The sequence below is a fragment of the Cupressus sempervirens genome, chromosome 3, assembly GCF_028749045.1.
Source record: "Cupressus sempervirens isolate cs-2001-9-10 chromosome 3, ASM2874904v1, whole genome shotgun sequence".
Lineage (NCBI taxonomy): Eukaryota > Viridiplantae > Streptophyta > Pinopsida > Cupressales > Cupressaceae > Cupressus > Cupressus sempervirens.
Genome location: NC_143120.1, coordinates 959,839,546 through 959,855,732, shown reverse-complemented (window position 1 = coordinate 959,855,732; position 16,187 = coordinate 959,839,546).

The following is a 16,187-nucleotide window of genomic DNA, read 5'->3' as shown; positions in this document are numbered from 1 at the left end:
GTTGAGTCAAACTACATGGTTTAGTTGTTTGAAGATTGGTCATATTAGAAAGCACTATCCAACAAGGACAAAGGAACCTAACTCAAAGTTCAACAAAGGAAAAGGCAAGGTAGATGTTGAACACATCAAAGGAGAGATGAAAAAAACATGGAGGAATGGATACAAAACATGAAATGAAGGGATCACTTTACCTAATAGGTCAAGTGGTCACATCTCTTCAAATTAAGCAAAAAGAAGTATGTGGGACTGATATTTAAATTTTTTTATCACACATTAGTTCCAAAAGAAGTTAGCACTGAAAAAGATGTATTAACATGAAGGAAGATGCAAGATAATAAGTAAATTCCATGGTTAAATCTTTATGTTTTCACATTACTGCCAAGTGTGAAAAATCCTCTTCAATTATTGAGTAAAGTACTAGTATGTGTTGACCTATCAACCAAATTCAGTTGAAGTCGAGTTAGTAGTAGCTATAGAGTGAAGGAAATTTCTATAAGTATTGAGTAAGGGTAATTCTTGTAGCTGCCAAGTGATGGTAAAACCAATGAATGTGGAGTAAAATAGAAATTGCATTAGAGCCAAGTTTACAGTTGTACATGTACCATGCAATAAATTCTATATTTTGAAAGGGTATAAGATCAAATTTTACATATTTTTTGTCATTACAAACATAGAGTAAGAGTGAGTAGAGTGAAGAGGTGATTTACAAGAAAGAACGAAGCATTTGCATGAATTATAGTGAAGATCGAGAATCAATTCATCAATTTCAAAGGTATTCTTCATCTACTGAGCTACACAGTTTCATATTTGTTAAAACCCTAGCTTGCATAATTGCCTCTAGTTCAGAGAATGTAAAGGAGAAGGAACCATTTGAAGTTAAATTAGTTAGCAATGCGGTCAAACAACTAGATTTCAAGGCCATACCAGAAGTTACATATAAGAATGACCCAGTAAGCACATTATCTATCATTCTACCTAAGGTTGTAATATCCAAGATGTGAGAAAGTGTTATAATTACAAGGTAGGAGGAGTTGGAGACATGGAAATTAGAAAAGCATATGACTGATTATGCAAAATTGGGGAGTTGAAGGAGGAATTTAAAATTGTAGAGAGGAAATGCTTAACCCATGCCCTAGATTTCCCAATAGTTTTGAAAATTGAATGGATCAAAATTATTTTGAGAAGAATGCATGATGGATGTCTATGGCTAGAAGGAGGACCTATCAAAATTTAAAAGAGAATTGTAGATAGGGTTATTGGATACCCAACCTTAGATCGGCCCAAGACATTGAGAAGCAATTCAAAAGACGTAATTGGGCAAAACAAAGAAGCCAAGTGGAACAAGCATGGAATAACTATTAACACTATCAAAGATCCACTTCTTGACTTTTCTATTAGATTCATATCACATAAATTCTACCAGTCAAGCAGACTAAATAGTGTTCCCTGTATAGCAATTGATGTAGGCTATAAAATAGTCAAGAAAGATCAAACCTATGATCTTGCAGAACTCTAGTTGTAGCAGACAATGGAGAACTTAGCAGCAATAAGGAAGTCAAAGAGTGCTCAATGTAAGTTTGGTTCAATACTGATATGTATATTTTTCTATGTTCAAAATGAATTCCCATCTTTTGTTTGAGTAGGGTTGAAGACCAATAGGTCAATTGCTGTGAAAATCAATAAGTATATTGAGCAAATGAAAGAGAATTTTGAGTTAGTAATGATTAGCTATTTTGAAGACTTCATGAAGTCCATGAAACAAAGGTTGAGAATTCCTGCTTCCCTAGTAGAGAAATATTACAATGATATTTTCTTTCTTGTATACATTGACTACACTTTCATCCAGGCTGTAGTATCTAGAGTTCGATGGTTAAGGCCTCTAGGATATGAAATAAATATTGATGAAGCTTCAGCTGCTATTACTACACTTCTTGCAAAAGAAGTTGATAAAATTGCCAATTATTTTGGTAATTATGATGTTGTAAAGTCAAAAGTTTAGATGGAATTAAAGACAACCTCAACTTTGAAGAAGAAAGATAAAATAGTGAAGAAAATAAAAGCTAAGTTTGTGGAAGGTGTAGGAGATAATGATGGAGAAGATGAAGAAGAAGAAGAAGAGGAAGAAGAGGTAAAAGGTCAATAACCTCTTGCTTTGACCCAAGGCATGGGTGAAGATCAGGAAAAAGAAAATGCCAAGGGAGAAGATGCTGAGAAAGCACCAACTAAGCCACAACCAAAGAAGAGAAAAGCCAAGACATAGCCTGTTGCACAACCTAAGGGAAAGAAGATAGGAAAACCTAGTATAGAAAAGCTTATAGCTCCAACAACTAGAGCCACTACTTCAAAAGGCCAAGGAGAAAACAAAAGAGAAAACTAAGGTAAATGAGTAGACTGGTCCTGCGCAGAAGAAACCAAGAAGAAACTATGTAGCGCAACTAGAGATAGATGATGAGAAGACAAAGTTTGAGGACACAAGACAATTCAGAATGGTAAGTCATGCTCCCAAATCTAATCTTGAAAAAATTAGTGATAATATTAGGGATAATGTAGATTTGACTGGTTTGAAAAACATTGAATTTGATAAGTAGGAGATCATTTCCACAGCAAGTCAAATTATGATACTACTATCAAGATTTAACTGTGTGATTTTTGAGTCAAACTCATTGACCCATATTTCATGAGTAGTGATTCAAAATGAATCCATCTCTCATGAGAATAAATGGAACACTTAGCACTCATTGGATCTAGGTGATGCTCACAGGGGTGAAGCACCGGTGACCTCCCAAGAAGTACCGGTGCTTCACTGCTGTGAGCATCACCTAGATCCAATGAGTACTAAGTGTTCCATTTATTCTCATGAGATATGGATTCATGTTGAATCACTACTCATAAAATATGGGTCAATGAGTTTGACTAAAAAATCACATAGTTAAATCCTGATAGCAGTATCATAACATTAAATTTGGAAAACTTGGTAGAGAAGACCAAAACATAGCTGAAGAGTCATTATATATGCCATGATGGAAAAATTCAAGAACACTCCTCTTGAATTTGATAACACAATACCAAAATATTTGTATACAATTGTTGAGAATAAGTGGCACTATTGCCTAAATATGGAAAAATAAATAAGAGAGTCTACATCAACGCAAGTAATACCAAAGTTGTCAAAAGGACAAATAACTAAGGCTAATAAGAAGTATGCTAGCAAAATTGCACCAAAATATAGGGCATTCAACATTTTACAAAATAGAATTGAGGATGTTGCGAAGAAATCCACACAAATGTGGAGATTAATATATGGATTAACAACTGTCAAAGTAGGAGAAGAAGATCCCTTTGAGGGAAGAAATAATGAGGAAGAATTTGAGGACAAGGAGGAAGAAATAGAAAAAGAGAAATAAGGCACTACTATGGAGGAGACTAAATAAAATAAAAATGAGATTGCAGTAGTTGATGAGCAGCGGGCAAAATAGATTGTTGAAGACTCACAATTGCTAGCTATGAGCCCTCCACATGACACAAACAGAACTACAAAGACCATAACAGTGAAAGATTTTTCTTAAAAATCACCTTAGAACATTAATCCATTAACTACAGAGGATTTGAAAAAGATACTTGACCAATCCACATTACAAGCAAGGTTATGTGAAAATTATGTATTGGTCAGTGTGGATTAACTTCAAAAAGTAGTAGCTGACATAACAAGGGAAAAGGTGAACACACAAGAACCACCTACTACAATCCCTATAGCTACCAATGCTCACCAATTAATACAAATAGAGGATAAATCTCCAAAGGTAGACACTACTACAAAAATTGATGAAGCTCAGACTACAAGAGCAAAGGAGCCTACAAGAGAACAAGTAGGATAGATAGATGTTTCTATACCTAATGCACAAACACAAGGTGCACCACAATTTATCATAATTGATCAAGGTAGATGTAATGCAGAAACAAACATACCCAAAGAGAAGGAGAAAGAGACCATACAAATGTTGTTAAACTTTCCAACATCTGGCACTCTTACTAAAGTCCTTCATGGGTCGAGCACTGATGCAATACCATTGCAGATTTCAACACCAGGCTCTAGCTCAACAAAGGTTGTTAAGGTATTTAACTATTTTGATGCACTTTTAGATGAAGACATAGTGATACCCAAATATGATTATGCAAAAATGACCTTAGAACAAATAAATATAATGCAAGAAGCATTGGAGAGAAAGAAGAATCAAGAAATACTCAGAAAAGAGTATAAAAAAAGCAAGCAATTTAGGAGATCAAAGACATCATTTTAGATGCTTTTAGCTTATATAGTAGCAATTTCTAGAAAAGATTGTCTTAGATTTTTTTTTGTCAACGTTTCAAATCACATTATATGATCCATCATTAGGACAAAAGAGAGCTAGAGGATGAGTAAGAAGAGAGATTCTAGCTTGCAAACACCTAATGAATCTAAACCTATATTAGAACAATTATCAAAAATTATTGATCAGGTGACAAATGAAGACTTGGATACTAATGTTAAACTTATGGAATGGTCTGAAAAGAAATTCCAACAGAAAGTTAATGAGAAGATATTTGGTGGAATAACACTATCACAAGTTGAGTTGGCTAACAAAATTGAGAAAGTGAAGAAAGTACTTTAGAACATATTCTCATTGTACACAAAATTGTGTGATCCCACACTCTCCACATAAGAAACAAGCCATAGAATTTTGAGTTTAGAATGGAACTTGAAGGTCTTAGGTATCCAACTACCCCAAAATCTAACTCAATTTGAGAAGCACTTTAATTCAGTGCTTCGTACACAAAATCAACTAGCTATGTTAATAGCAAAAGAGGCTAGCATAAGAGCCAAGTTGATTAATATACAACCCTCCCTTACCCCTCATATGAAAATACTCCAAAAGGAAGTAGCATATGTAGAAATAGTATTAAAGAAAGATCCTAATCATTCAACATTGGATAGACTAGTTCATCTTGTAGCCGAGACAACCATCCAAATCAAGTCCTTAAAGGTTGTATTAGACAACTGGGATGCTACTTTAAAGATTATAATTCAAGTCTACAAGAACTTTTCGAATAAATACACAATCAATGTATAGACCCTTTGACATCAGTGTCAAGAAGGAGGAGAAATATTATTAATGGGAGAGACAAATATGAAAGGGGAGATAATAAAGAATAAAGGAGGAGAGCAAGAAAATGGGGAGCAACTAGCAAAAAAAAAGTATATCAAATAGAAATAGAGTGTCAATACTTTTGAAGACCAAGAGAATCAACATGAAGAAAATCTACTCAAAGAAAAGAAGAAATTTTGGATACAAAATGGGGACATTAACTCAGGGGGAGTTACACAAATTTTGAAATTTTTTTTTAGGTATATGAGTCTATTACAGAGTTTTGAAAATTTTGAAGTCTTGTATACATATGCCCAAATGTATGTATATTATACTCAAGGAAATTAGACTTTTTATGTACAGTTAAGTGTTTTAGACACTCATGTCAAAGGGGGAGATTGTTGATCTCAGTATGGTTTTGACAATTGTGTGTCAAAACACTTAAGATATTTACTAAGTTCATGCCAAGATAGTAACACATACTAAGTATAATATGTATAGATATTGAGTTGCAATGAGTGTTGAGTCACTCATGTGCGAAGAAATATAAGTGTTAATTGAATAGTTGATGACGAGCAAGTTCAAGTGTCAAGAAAGGTAGAATTATAGTAAGTGTTGAGCATCAGTATTATCAAGTTTTGAGTAACACAGAATAGACTTAATTGTTTGTGATGGCACATAAAAATATGTAAACCATTTTTGTGATGACTTATGGATAGATCTCAAAGCTTTGAAGATAAGATCAAATCCATTTGTATTCCCTATTTGATCAACATGCAACCAATTAGAAAAATGCAAGGAATTAAGCAAGAAAATGAATGAATCTCAGTCCTAGATTCATACCTAACCCTAAGCCACCAAATTATTTTTAAAGGGAGACAAAGCCCCATAATTCAAAGTAAATGTGTATGCAAAGAAGTGATCTTAGCAAAGAATTGAAGGAAGTGAAAGGAGTGAATTGATCAATTAACAATCAAGGTGACTTAGAAGTGTGAAAGAATTGCAGAATCAGTTTATAGAATAGAGGAGAAGCTATACAAAATTGATATAATAGATCACAAGGATCAAGATGGATAGAATTATGATTTAAAATCTGCAAGGAAAAGTTGTAAGTTATCAGATCAATCATTCTACTATTACTTTCTAACAACTGTATCAGCAGGGTGAAATCCTTTGGACTAAGGCTGATTTAATAGTCACCGTAAAATCCTTTAACAAGGTGACATTCCAAGTGAGTGTTTTAATGTTCTTTAGCCAGACACACTTCTAACATGGTAGGATCTAACAATCCTTTGTAAGATTTTAACAAGGCAGGCCTTTCAGAGGGCAAATCATGAAAATGGTCAAACTATGTAACCTTAATAGGTGACACTTTATTGCTACAGTAGTGAAGAATTGTGTGTGTCATCCCCACTCCAGTTTTACCTCCTCATTGGAGGGTTTCTAGGTAATCATATTTGGTGTCAAGTGTTTATGTGGATGAATTTACTTTACATGTTATTTCAATATGTTAATGAATGCCTTTTTTTAAAGTTAAAAGTTTTATTGGTTAAAGACTAGTACTTTTGATTCACCACCCCCCCCCCCCCCCCCCCCCAAAGAAGTATATATTTCCCATTTGTATTTCCAAAACCCTTAGGAAGACATAACTAGTTTCCTTTGAACAATAGTCCACTTTGCAAGGTACAATCAACAATAGAACTATGAAAATAATTCTAAAATTCAGAACATACCTTATAAGCTTCAACAAAGTCTTCATCATCCTTGTAGAGGTCCTTAAAACTCTCTATGCTAGTGCTATGCAATTTAACTTCTTGAATGGTCAATAGCCTCCTACTTAGTGCATTTGCAACCTTATTTAGCTGCCCCTTCTTGTGCTTGATGGTGAATGTGAATTCTTGAAGATATTATATCCACTTAATAAGCTTATTGCTCAACTTGTCTTGGGTATTGATGTAGCTAAGGGCTAAGGGTTTGGTTGTTAGTAAATACTAAAAACTCCTTAGGTAGAAGGTAATTCCTCCACTTCCTAAGATATTTCAGTAAATAATACAATACCAAGTCATAAGAAGAGTATTTCTTCTTGGCCTCATTTAGTTTCTTAGTAAAGAATGCTACTAGCCTACCTTCTTGTCTAAACACACCCCCTATTGCCATACCACTTGTGTCACACTCTAGGGTAAACACATTGTCAAAACTAGGAAATTTAAGGATAGTTTGTGTTGCTACTTGTTATTTCAATTTTTCAAATGTATTTCCTACTTCATAAGTCCACCTAAACTTGGTTTTCACTCCACCTTTAATGGTGTCTAGTAAGGGTGCACAAATACCACTAAAGTTCCTAACAAATTTTCTATAAAATTGAGATAACCCATAGAAGCTCCTTACCTCTGTTGCTATGGTAGGTGATGTTCATCTTATAATGTTGTAACTTTGTCCTGGTCCATCTTCAAATACCCCTTGGATACTAAAAATCTGAGGTATACAAGCTCTTTCTACATGTATTCACATTTCTCCAAATTGATTGCCAACTTCTCTTCATGCAACTTCCTTAGTACCATCTCCACATGTTCAAGGTGGTCTTCTCATGTCTTACTAAAGATGAGTATATCATCAAGATATGCCAATAAAAACCTTCCTTTATAATCTTTCAACACTTCATTCATGAGTCTCATGAATGTGCTAGGAGAATTTGAGAGCCCAAATGGCATCACAAGCCACTCATAAAATCCATCTATGCTCTTAAAAAATTTCTTCCACTCATCACCTTCCTTTTTCCTTATCTAATGGTAACCACTTTTGAGGTCCAACTTTGTGAAATATTGAGATCCTCCAAGACAATCCATCTAGTCTTTAATTCTAGGTATGGGAAACCTATACCTTATAGTGATCATGTTTATGGTTCTTATATTTGTACAAATCCTCCATTTTTCTCCTTTCCTAGATAACAAAATTACTAGTACTGCACAGGGACTAATGCTCTTCTTTATCATACCCTAGTCTAGAAGCTCTTGTAATATCCTAGCTACCTCTCTATTCTACTCTGGAGTAGGCTTATAGGATTATTTATTTGGAAATGAAGTACTGGGTACAATTTCAATATGATGACTTATCAATCTCCAAGAGGGTAAAGTTGTAGGTGTCCCATCACTGATAATGTCCTTATACTTCACAAGCATTTGTTGGATTTTAGTCGGTAAGGGCTCTTGATTAGATTTATCTTCTTCCTTAGGATTAAGAATAACAACATACCCTTCATTATCTTCATGCTTAAGGGCATTGATGATATCCTTCCCACTACTCAACAATACACTAGGAATCTTGGACTCTGATTCATCTTTCTCCAACAAGGATTAAATTTTGAAAGTTCTCCCATCTTTCTTGAAAGAAATAGAATTTTCCTTCCCATCATAGATAACACCTCTATCATATTGTGAAAGTCTTCCCAATTTAGAAGATGACATGCATCTAGCGGTAATATATCACAAATTAATTTTTCTTTATAGCTTGTGATTGAAAAATCAACCTAAGTTTTCTCATTCACCAACACACACTACCCCTTACTCAACCATGTCACCTTGTACTTGTTAACATGAGGTACCTTTACCAACTTGATTTTATCCACTACTTCCTTTGATATTATTTTATCTATGGGTCATGAATGCATAATAACTCTGCACACCTTGCCTGAAATCTTCCACTTGATTATGAACAAGGCCCTTCTATGCTTGGATTCATCCTTGGCTAGTTTTCTAATCAACACTCTCTTGAACATTAAGTTATCTCCTCTCTCATACTCAATATGATCTACCTTAGATTCCTTGGAACTCATGGTGTCCTCATGAGTATATGCAACTCTCTTATTAATGTTTGAACAAATAGGCTTGTCAAGACATCTACAAGTAGGGTAACCCAACTAACCCCAAGTGTAACATTTCAAACTTGCAAAGTATGAATTACTCTTACCTACACCTCTCCTCTATATTGGAGCTTCCTTGAATACCTCTTCCTCTTGAATAATATCCTCTTGAAGTAGTTTCACTACCCTACTCAACAAGTTTAGACTCACCTTGGTTTCTTTGATCATTACTTCTGCATTGGTATCCACCTATATGCCCTCTTTGGTCTCTCCATTCTGCTCTACCTTTGAAGTTTGAGTCTCCCTTCTTCCTATTATTCTCTCCCACCTTAATAGCCAATTGATGAAACTTCTAAACAATGGTAGGGGTCCATAGGCTTTGCTCTTCTTCAATGTTCCATTTTAGCCTATCTTGCTACTTTAATAGGTTCCTCCTCTTAAATCTTTGACCTTAGGCATAATTTTTGAAACTCCTCTATGTAAGAGGCCACATCCAAGTCTTTTTTCTTCATATCTTTCCTCTTTCTATGTAATTATACCTTATACTCTTCAAGTAGATAATTCTCTTTGATTGTAGTTACCATGGCATTCATATTAGCTATAGGATTTTTTCCCATATTGATCCTTTCATCCTACATGTATTTCCACCATGTCAATGTTGAACCTTTAAGTCTTGATTTTGTAACCTTTATCATTTGTACCTCTGTGATACCTTCCCACTCAAATTGATTATCCATTCCTTCACTATATTAGTGTCAATCTTTCAACTAAACAATGAAATTCCTTCTTGGGATTTTCCGCCTAGTGCCTTGACGGTCTTCAAGTATGGTTCCTAATTCAATGTAGGGTTTGGTTCAGGTACGACTTTTTCTTGAACAATATTTTATTTCCCTCTATCACTACTCTCACCTTCTTTTTGTTTATTCTTGGCTACTTTAGCAACTTCTTCTAGCTTAGTCTTCATCTCCTCTAGGGCTTCTTCAAGGATTCTATTTCTCTCCTTTTTCTCACCCATATATTTGGCTAACTCTATATTAGTCAAGATTATTGTCTCACGTATTGATTCTTCTTCAGTCTAAAACATCTATCCATAGTCCAAAATCTTTTGGGCATTGATACTACTCTAATGTAAAGACAAATCAAGCTTGTTAACCCTATCTTATCTTAGGTTCTTCTCTAGGCCACCTTTTTAGCCTATAAGGATTCTTACACTAACCCTAACCTAGAAGGATTACATTTCCAATCCTCTCTTCTTTTAACTTGTCAACATTGATGTATAACTCAACTCCATCCAATCAACACCCCTTAGATTCTTTACTGGGTTATTCATACCAAATGGCCATCCATGAGAGAGAGAGGTTTGTTCGTTGGTTATTGGAACCTTTATAATTCTCATCAACCAAAACTTCATAGAAATATCTATCAATTTCATTAAATTGCTCCAAACTAGAACTAATAGGGCTACAAGGAATTAGGCCTCCGAACTCATCTTTTGGCACACAATTGGAAAAAGGATTAACAAGGTAGAAATCAAACTTAATATCTTCATACCCTTTTGGAAGACCTTTTAGATTCACCTTGTCTCACTTCCCGAACCTGTATGTACAATGGGTTGTGGTTTTTAAGCCTAAAATTAAGGGTTTCGCAATATGGTGACATAATTTACAAGGGTTTGTTCAAATGCCTAATCAAACATGTCACCAAGGCTTTTCCTTGTCCATAGAATTTCTCCACCCTCATATCCTTCTCTCCATCAACTTGGATTTAAGAATCCAATCCATTCAACCCAATTAAATGTTATTTCAATCACTATGATCCCTAACCATGCTCACTTGGCTTACCTAGGGCATTAGTGTAAAAAGGTCAAACTTCTTATATCAAAAATTATTATCATTTGATTGTGATTAAGGTTGTCAAACATACACATACTTCTTATTTTATCCTAAATTTTTTGTACTTTTATATTGAAATCCACAATTTTGAAAAATCATTTTTTTTTCTCTAGAAAAAGTATAGTAGTTTAGAAACTACATTTAATTTCCTACATATCCCATTCTTACAATTGTTTTATATGAGGTTCATAACTAGTTAAAATTTCACGTCAAGTTAGCTAATACTGATTTCTTGATTTTTCATTGCCACTTAAGGTCATAGTTTATCCCATCATGATTAATCTGAAAAACTATAACGTTGTCTTCATATCTAGGCTTCAAGTCATTGATCTGTGCTCTACAATCTCTAGCTATATGCCCAAAGTTGTTGCTCTTATAACATATAATACCATTCTTTATAATACTAGTTCCTATAATAGGTCTACTATAGGGTTACTACCTCTAAATATTCTACTATTTTCATTGTTAAATTTAGATTTCTTACATTTAATATCTCTATGACCAAAACCATGGCAATTATAACAATAACCAGAAAGTGGTTTAAAATACTTACCTATATAGTCCTTCTTCATGTGACCAAATTCATTGCATGCATAACAGCTTCCATTGATTTGGTTCCTTACTTCTTTAGGTGATTCAATTTTTTCAAGTTGCTTAGGTACATCTTCAGATTGATTTGACTCAACCTTATTCAGATCTTCCTTTTCATACTCAAGTTATTGAATCATAATATCAGATTCCTTTGTAACCTCATTTTTCTAAGATGACTCTCTTTCAAAATATCTAAGACTAGTCTTATCATAGGAAGGCCTTTGCATATAGATTTTCTCATCAAATTTTCCACTACTGGAATACAACTTCTCAAGATTTTTTAAAGATCTTATTAGTTCTCCTTTCACAATAGCATTATGTTTCTCGAGTTTTTCATATTGAAGCTTTGAAAGCTCAAGTTTAGATGTCATCTATGCAAGTTTAGATCTCATATCTATATTCTCAAGTCTAAAATTTGATTCAATCTTTTTGTTATCATCCTTGAAGATTAATTCACATTTGTAATCTCCAGCTTATACTTTAGGATCTCATTTTCTTTCTTAGTACTTCAAAATTCATTGCACTCTTGGTTTGATCTTGTAGTCTTTCTTAAATCTGATATGTTCAATCTTGTCCTGCATCTTCTCAATGTAATCCTTAGCATCTTCATATTTATCTTTAAAAGTATCTCTTTCTTTTGTAAGTACATCAAGCTATTCAAGAGATTCTTATAAATCCTTTTGAAATAAATTCATAACCATAGATATTTTACTCAAGTTCTTAGGCCTTCTCTAAGTAACTAATCTTTGATACCAATTGTTAGAAATAGGAACCACTGAGGGGCGGTGTTGAATTTGTATTTCATAATTTTTTTTCCAATTATGGATATCATTAACAAACTTACAACTTGCATATGAAAGTAAATTGATTAAGCTAAATACTAAACACAATAAAGTAATGCAACCATAAAGTAATGCACTAAATAACACCATATTTTGTTAACTAGGGAAAACTTGGCAAGGGAAAAACCCTAGTGGGGATGGTACTATTAAAAAACAAGATTGTTAAAGTATAGAATTGAAGGATATTGATGAAACCTATCATGGAACAATCATTATTTTTTCATCGATGTCAACCCTACTACTTATTGGTGAGAAAATTTCTAATTTGTCTTGAATGCTATCATTTGATTGATTGATGAAGAGGATTTGAAAAGAAAGGATAACAAGAGTGCATAGAGAAAGGTTGGGTTATATGGTTTATAAAAGGAGCACTAAGACCAAGTAATACTTTGACAATACAATGTATTTTTAATCTACTAAAGGATACAATGAAATAATACTTAAGAAAAGACAAGAAGAAGTCTACGCAAAGAAATGTATCTTCCAAACTTAACTGAGCAAAGAGTGAAAGTTGAGTAAGTTAGCATAGGTCAAGTAGAAAGTTAATTGTGACTGAGCAAGTGAAAGTCTATATGTGTCGATCAAATAAAGTTTAGTATGTGTCAAGAACTAGTTAAACTTAATGTATGCCCAACAACCTAGTCTTGACTAAGCATCCGAAGATAGTTATTGCTAAGAGAATACTATGTTATTATCAAGTGATAGTCAATAAGTTTGGTCAAATGTTTGATGAATCCGAGTTGACAAAATTGATTTCTTGAAGTGTGTGAAGTGCATTGAACATAGGTATCATGAATTGGTGGCACAAAATTCAAGGTAAACTATTTGAAGATGAATTGGAAGAGGATTGTAAGGAAAGCTTCTAGAAGAGTAAAAAATAGAAAAGATGCTAAATTTGATGAATCTAACCTAACCCTAAAATGGTGGCATAGGGTAGGTGGAGAGTAACTACGGCTAATAGGCACACTTAGCTACCCAAACCACCATGCAAGAGTTAACACAATAGAAGCAAGCAAAAAAGAGAATATTATGATAAAGAAGAGAATAATATCTTTATTGATTTATGGAAATATCATCATATGTGCCCAGCTATAAGGCCTTCTGGGTTATGGCCAAATGCAAAATACATTCATCATCTAAGATCCACCTTCAAATTTGAAATTTCCAATTTCTCTCTCCGATCATCTCTTAAAACTATGCTAGCTCTATTCCTAAACACTCTATTTATACTAGCCAAAATGGCTTATAGATCATTCTAGAACATAGAGAAGCCACAAGTTAGTTCTTAGCAAATATTAAATACCCATCATGAAAATAAACCTAACATTAAATACTTGAAGAGCCATAAGTTGGCCTGCATTAGCAATTTAATATCTAGAAATTGATGTCCAAGAAAAATCATGTTATCTCCTAACATTGATTGAATTAGAACTCATGCTTCAAATTGTGCAAATTATGTTAGGTCCTCTACAACCCCTTAAGTTTGCAAGGGCTGATTCACCAAGGATAAGTGTGCATCCATACCGAAATCCAAGCACATAAAACTATCATGCAAAACTACCAAAAATTGATTCTCTAGAAGAATTACTATATCTCCCAATTTATGAGGAATTAGAACTTGTGAATTTGACACAATGAATTACTCTAGGCTCTCTTCAAAAAATGAAAAGTTCATCCTTTCATTCATTGTATAGGATAAGTTACATGGTCTACAACGGACACCCAAAAACTAGAAAAAAACATAGTTTCAGTAACAAGGTAAGAAAATAGAAAACATGTAGGATAATAGTGCAACCCAGGATGCTCTTGGGTGATCCCACAATAATGGGTTCTACTTTTTGACCAATTTTGAAACTGAAATTAATATTTTTGCAACAAATGTCACGTTCGAGTGACTATATCTCCAAAACTACAAATAATTTTAAGATGACATAAACTAGTGATTTTGAGTACTTTGTTCCTACTTTGTAACCATATTTTTTAATCTAAAAATAATAATTATTTATGTCAATTTTTTTTATCTCCTCCAAAAAGTTGTACATAATTAAATTCAATATTTTTAAAGAGTGACAGTCCGTTTGACACACAACTTTTTTTCTAGAAATGATAATGAAGTAATTCTTTTAGCGTTAGATTTGTAACATCAATATCCAGAGGATGCATTTGGTTTGATTTATTTTGGTTGAATATTGTATAGTTTATGAAGTTTTGAAGTGACATGAACCATAATTTAGACATATGTTTCGTTTGACATAGATAATTTGAAGTCAATTTATCATGAACTTTTTTTTTTTTGAATAGAAAGGAATCTCAATAAGCTAGTTCCTACATATTTTTCAAATTTTTTTGATCTAATTTACTAATTTTCCCAAGGTGTCAAAATCAGTTGATGTTCAATCGATAATGAACCTATAATGAGTTAAACTCATATTTGAAAGTCTTAATGACTAAAATATGTATTACAATTATAGTCATTGGAAAGCTTTCTCCAAGTAGCACATTTTGACATTTTTTATTTTATAGTAGGAGATCATTCTCCTACAATTATGGGAGTCAAAAGAGAAAAAAAAAAAAAATGGAAAAAGGGTTAGAATTTTGCAAAGTTTACATGTTCACGCGAACATATTAAGAATGTTCATGTCAACATATGTTCACGCGAACATATCTCCTAAATTTTCATGGCCACCAAAAAATTTTAAGGGTATGTTCGAGAAAACATGCCTATATTTAACGTGTTTGTGTGAACAATCAAAAAACCTGAAAAAGTCCAATTTATAAAGGTTAAAATAGTAGTTTTATTCGCCGAAAATGCACTTTTTATATGTTCGCACGAACATGTTTAGCTAATATGTTTGTGCAAACATATGAATTTAGGCACTGGTATGTTTGTGTGAATATACCTGACGTATATGTTCGCACAAACCTTTCTTACACATTCACGCGAATGTGTCAAACTAAATTCAAATATCCTAAGTCGTAATTTGGCAAACTTTTTGAACTTTCTTCATTCCACTAAAGTGGAATCCATTAGTGTGGGTTCACCCTCTTGCATTAGACAATTAGGGTTGGAAGAAATGATTCTCCTAAATCATTGAGATGTCACAACCTAAGCTAAATCCAACTTAGATTGAGAAATCTATGAAGCATCTTCCATAGGTCTATTCTTCTACTTCACCAGATATTCATAATAATCTTTTTTCCTTGTTTTCTTACTTATTCTCTAATCCAATATTTTTTCAACTTCTTCAATATGCTTCTTAGAATAGTTCTTTGATACAATAACTTCATCATCTAACTCATGATAATTGTATAATTTAGAAACATTGAATATAAGAGATATATCCATGTCATTAGGTAACTCAATTTCATAGGCATTTCCACTGTCAAACTTCTTCAAGATCTTACAAGGTCCAAACATCTTCATCTTTAGCTTACTATATGTTCCAATTGGAAATCTTCCTTTCTTTAGATGAACCATCACCTCATCACTAACTTGAAAATCATGATGTATCCTAGACTAATCAACATTCTCCTTATACTTCTAATTACTTTGTTCTATCCTCAACTTCACTTCCTTATGTAAAGATTTCATAAAATCAAAAAATTCTTCTCTTGTAGCACTTCTCTTTTTTTCACCAGAAATATCTATCAAATATGATACTCCTCTAGGTTGCATTCTAGTAGCAATCTCAAAAGGTGTATTTTCCATACTCCTATTCATAAAATTATTATATGCAAATTCAGCTTGTGCCAATACCATCTCCCAATTACTTGGCTTATTCCCAACTAAACATCTTAGCAAATTACCCAAGCTTCTATTCACAACCTTTGTCTATTCATTTGTTTGTGGATGAAATGTAGAACTAAAACTTTGACTCAT